Source organism: Terrapene carolina, unplaced genomic scaffold (assembly GCF_002925995.2).
Source record: "Terrapene carolina triunguis isolate 2854851 unplaced genomic scaffold, T_m_triunguis-2.0 Scaffold84, whole genome shotgun sequence".
In the NCBI taxonomy this organism is placed as follows: domain Eukaryota; kingdom Metazoa; phylum Chordata; order Testudines; family Emydidae; genus Terrapene; species Terrapene triunguis.
The window spans coordinates 32,525,854-32,531,853 of NW_020664435.1; positions in this window are offsets into that span (position 1 = coordinate 32,525,854).

A 6,000-nucleotide genomic window follows, 5' to 3' on the forward strand; every position below is an offset into this window, starting at 1 on the left:
GGATTTATCTACTATTTCATTGCACTCACTTGTGATTTCTTTCCATGGTACCTTTATAAAACTGTCCTAAAGCCATTATTATAACTGAATACTTTGCATAATGGAAAACAGTCACCTCAGATCTTCTTTTGCATGACAAACCCTTCATTAGAAAAATAATGGGATGGAAATGGAATTGGTATTTACTATGGCTGGCATACAGAGTTATTCTGGAGAGGAAAAAATCTGGTTTTAAAAGCATCAAAGGCAAAAGAATTGAAGCCGTACTCAATACACTAGGGAATTGATACAGGCAGAAGAAGTCCGCATCTATTTACTGTAAACTGTTTATAGTCCATTTTTAAGCTAAAAAACAAGGGGAAAGTGATACAAACATCTCTTCTATGGTGAGACGTTCCTTAATCTCATAAGAAAAGGTCCTTATATTATTCAAAAGAACCACCCATTGTGAGAAACCAAAGTATTATTCTGTACCAGTAATGGACCACCCTACAGTTCTTATTGAACTGTAACACTCATATAGACTAATGTGAAACCATATTCTGCAATATTTCAGAACTGTATAAATACTGAAAATATTCAGCACTGGTGATTTACAGTTCTTGGGTCAGTCTGTCCAGGGTTATGGATCTCTCTCACAGAACTGAGAATAAATATATTGAGCTAGATCCTCATCTGGTGTAAATTAGCATAGCCAATTTACATCAGCTAAGGACCTATCTACAATGCCTTAGGATCTGGCCAATTATGCAGGTAAACGGTATATCACTTGCAGAATACAGCCATGTTCCTGTAAACACTGACACATGCAGGTAGTCCCTTTTGAGTCCATGCATCTGTAAATATTTTCAAGATCATGGTTGGTGTGTGTCTGTGTGTCCTTTTGATATGTTGTGTTATTCACTTTTTATAACTCAAAAGATTACTGTGCAACAATAAATTAATTTTTCTGTTACATGAATATTTCCAGATCATCTGAAGATTTGAAACATACAAAGCATCTGATTCTGCAAGCCTTCTGTGCATGGGTCTGACATTAAAGTCAGATAATGGGAATGTCACGCACAGGTAGCTTGCAAGAGAGGGCCTTGATATAATTGTGTAAAATATATGTAGCTCAGATTTATCATTTCTCATAGCAGGATGGTATTATACCCATCATATGTTCACAGGGTCATACAGGTGATAATTAGAAAGATGCTCAATGGTAAATTCTGCAGCGGTGTTGAAATAAAAGGTGCTTGTCCAGTCTTAGTGGAACTAAGTGAATCAGTTTGCTGTATTGAGCCAGTTCATCTCAATCTGGTAAAAAAGTTTGTGGGGCTTCCCTTTACTTCTCTCACAGCTGTCCTCTCACTGTTCTTGATAGCATTACAGTTTAGTGGGACATTCTTGGCCTCATCCTGACATGTTGAGCACCCACAGCTGCCATTAAAGTCAGTGTAGATGGTAGTACTCAGTCTCTCTTAGGATCTGCTAATCGATATTAGGTGTAAATATTTGTGACTAGTGCTACATATATCAATCTGGAGATAATTTTGTGATTTTGCTTTTTTCAAAAATCTTGAAAAATAAAGCACTGTGGATCTCTACCAAGATCATAGTGTGCAATATCTTCTCACATTTTTATTATTTCAGCAGTATAGCTCAAACTCACTGCAGTTTAGCATCATCAATTTTTTCCTTTTAGTAATAGATAAAATCATTTTAGCTTGTTCAGTCACAAATTCCAGGCTAAATGATTAATAGGGTACCAAACAGGTAACAGATACGGCGATTTTTGTTCCTTCTCACCCCCCTCCCCTGCAAAAAAAGTATCTTTACAATTTTTTTTAAATGACATAAATGTGGCTGCTATAATTATAAAATACACAAACAAATGCTCTTGAAAGCCAATGATTAAACTTTTTAATGAAGTGGCTGGGGTGCGGATTTAATTTCTGTGAGTAGTATTTCAAATCACTCCACCTGGTTTGAAGTGAGTTGTAAGCCTTTTGATAAATGGATTGAAAAGTTGTCTTGATTCAGTGTATTGTACCTCCTGTGAGTATCAGAGTCCCTCTGCTGAAAACTGTATTGTAACTTCCTTAGAGGAATACTGCTCAGTGAATCAGCAAGAGCCCTCCCCCTTCCTCTTCCACAGCATAAGTATGCCAGACAGGATTTTTGTTTGTCTCTCTGTCTCTCTCATGGTAGAAGCACACCACTGTCACAAAATGCTGCTCAGCATCATGTCTTGAAGATAGCAATAGGTACTGCGCACACTTAGTGAGTGTATTCCTCTCCCTATGGTGCATTCCATTAACAGATTGCTGTGTCAGAGTTACGCTTAATCTACTAAAACAATGGTTACAGCTGTAAAAGGCAAAAAGATTCTAAAACAAAAAAAAGAGGTTCTAACTAGAGAAATGTAGTCTAGTCAGATAACACTGAGCAGCAGTAAATATAAGGCAGCAGGATTTGCTTTGTTTTGTTTTAAGATAGCAAACTCAGTCATGGCACCATTTGTAAATGCAACAGACATTTTTCCATTCCGCCTGCTTTAAGTAAGCTGATACTGGATGCTTTTAGCCGGTTCCAATTTTGGTGTCTACTCTATCTGACCCAGTGAAAACAAATAAACAAAAAAATCCCATAAGGAAGGGCAGAAAGTTCTGAGAGCTGTTACATGGTTATTGTTACTAAGGAAACCACTTCCTTAGTATTCATGTGTTCAGCAGATCTGTCTGCCTGTGTCTGAGTCTCAGGCAACATCATGAAGTGAGTAGCACCAGGAAAAATAAAGACCCAACCCAGCACAGTCTACAGACTACAGTACAAGTGTCAAAACCCACTAGAAAAAAACCTCATTTCGGTAAATCAACTCTAAATTGCAACATGCCTTTTTCTTAGTATAGTTATTGTACCAGGGCTGAGCATGCTTGTGATGTGAGAGATGAGGAGCTCTCTTTCTTTCCTTCTCATACTCTCTGCCTGTATCACAGCTGTAGCATAAGTGTTGGCGGGGGGGGGGGGGGGGAATTAACATTTTTCAGTACTGATGGGTCAGAACTCTGGGCTCAGGCTCCAGAAATGCGGGTGAGAGGTACCACAAATAGGAGCGGCCCCCCTTTACCCTCCCGACACCCTCACTAATGTAAAAAAGCGGTTACCTTATCAGCAATGATCTCACTACTGATGCATTTGTTTTCCCTCTACTGCATCTTCCTGAAAAACTCAAATGAAAGAAAGAACAAACAGGATTGCACACCCTCTAGCTGAGTTCTTTTGGCCCCAGGCTGTCAACGTTAGTGCTAGCCCAATATGTGAAGATCGTGCTATTGATGCTTCTGTTTTACTGCTCTCCCCATTGGCCTCCAATCACAAAATAAGTCTTTCGGTACATAAAAATTCCTGTGGATGTAGTTAGCAAATTAACCACTCTGAAAATTGTTGTTAAAAGTAAAGTGCTCCCATCAATCTCTCTCTCTCCTCAGAGTTAAACCTGTGTACTGTACCTAAATACAAACTACAAGGTTCACGCCTGCAGTAAAAATGGGAAAAATTGCAATGTGCAGGCATTGTGCATAGAATGATCCAGGGGTTTTGTTCACTTTCTGTTGGTGAAAGATATTTCTCACCTGACATTTCAGAGAGGAACAGAGGTCGGTGAGAGGCAAAGGATGAGGCTAAGGGAAAGAGTTACAGAGAATAGGTACAGAAAGAATGTCAGTGTCTGGTTCTCTAACAAAAGGGAGAAAAAAGATGCAGAGGAGACAGACAGGGACATAGGGAATAAGTTGTTTTTCCAAGAAGTAGTATAATGAGCTTGCAATAAAGTGGAGATGATCAGCAACTAGCTAAGCCTCGCTGAAATGGGACACTCAAACCTAGTGCAACTTGAAACTTGATACATTAAAGATTAGGAAATGGAGTGAACACAGAAACTGGATGGAGAAGCCCTCCACAGACGCAGAGCCTCCCAAACAAAATTTTAATTTCTCTCCTTTTTCTAACTATTGAAAAATAATATCTTTACGTCCTAAATTATAAACTTTTAGTAGTGTGAATTCACGTGGGACTTCACAAACATAGGGCTTGATTCGACTCTTATTTACAATAGTTTTACGCCAGTGTAACTTCATTAATTGTAAGAAGTTATTTCTGCTTTACACTGGAGCAAATGAGAAGAGAATCAAGCCCCTGGAGTTCAGAGATATTCCCTGCCTAAAGAGCTAACATAGACAAGAAAAATCAAGACAAGACACAGGATCACAGGTCAACTACCAGTAAGGTAGGGTGGTAAACAATACATTCTTCCAACAGCACATTGGATTCTATAGTAGACAATCTGATCTGCTGATTGATTAAGTCAGAAAGAGAATCAGAGAATGCTTAGCATAGACTGTGCAAAGTAGAACTTTCTAGCACAAATCACCAGGAAAGAACTTTGTGTGTTAATTAACATGCACTAATGCATGAAATAAAGGAGAGAAATTGCTGCATTACAAACTGAAAAAATGCAGTGAACCAAGAGAGTTCACAAAGGGTGGATGGAAGGCACCAGAAGCGAAAAAGCCAATACACTAAAGAAAGAAACTGCTTATTGATGCCCTGAATTTAGGATGATCTAATAAATGTGAATAAAGTTTATTGCATTTCTTTCAAGTGACAGCATAGCACCACAACACAAGTAAGCACTTCCACTTTTCAGGCTTCTGGCTGTAAGGGACAGAGATGAGATCATTTTGGAGGTGAAGCAATGTAAGAATTTGTACTAAGGATAAGGAAGAGGGTTCCCTGGACCAGTGATGAGCCCTGCATAGTCAGTAAAACAGTGGGACCAGATTCCACCAACTGAAAACAGGGCAATCCCTGTTTGAGCTTTGTACATGGCAAAGCTACACCTCGTTAGGAAGCTGCTACCTATCTTTCACAGAATCTGTGGCTATGGCTGAATAGCTAACAAAATTAACAGCAAAAAGAGCAATTAGGACAAAAGGCAGCCTTGGGAGCAAGAGACAGACAGCTCCACTATTTGTAGGATGAGGTGCGCTAGTGGCAGAGAGCTGGAGCTGCAGGAAACACCTCCTGTGGTTCTCTGAAGCTGCAGTTGTCTGAAGAGACCAGGAGCCAAGTCACCAGCTTCTGCTGTGCTTTGAGATGTGCAGTCAGAAGCAAGTTAGAAAGGGAGATGGACCCCACCAGCTGAGTTTGCACTTCCAGCAGGAGCTGTAACAAGAATCCCAGTCTGCAGGAGATCAGCTGGTCTGCTCTGAGGAATAGGCCATGGCACAACCCTAATTTGCATGCAAAAATTCTACTGCAAGAGGCAACAACTCAGTGGGACTAGTGGGTTTTATGGTGTGAGTGATGGGTCAGGTTTCAGTAAGTTTTGATCAGGAATGGGCCCAAGCCAAACCCCCGTACCTGAACGACACTACTTTTTGAAGAAGGCTGAGAATCCAGATCTGACCTTTGTTGCTCAGGTCCATCTCTATTTACAATATTCTGAACAGGAGGAAACAGTGCAGAAATAGCTAAGGAATCAAATAATAGATATTGAGGGCCACCCATTGCGATCTGATCACTGGATGGTTTGCACGTGAATAGGGTTACCATATTTTAATTTTTAAAAAGGAGGACACTCCACGGGGCCCCGGCTCTGCCCCAACTCCGCCCCTTCCCCGCCCCCAGCCCCGCCTCAACTCTGCCCCTTCCCCTTCCCCGCCCCTTCCCCAAAGTTCCCTCCCCAACTCTGCCCCCTGCTCCTCCCTCTCCCCTGCTTCCCGCGAATCAAATGTTCGCGGGAAGCCTGAAACAGGGAGGCAGCAGGTAAGCTGGGGCTGGGGCTGGGGCGGGGCGCGGCCCAGTCCGGCCGAGCGGCTCTGACCCCGGCCGAGCACCGCCGACCCCGGCCTGGCCCCCGGCCCCTGGCCGAGCACTGCCGGCCCCCTCCTGGCCCCCGGCCGAGCACCGCCGGCCCCGGCTTGGCCCCCGGTCCCGCACCGCCGGCCCTGG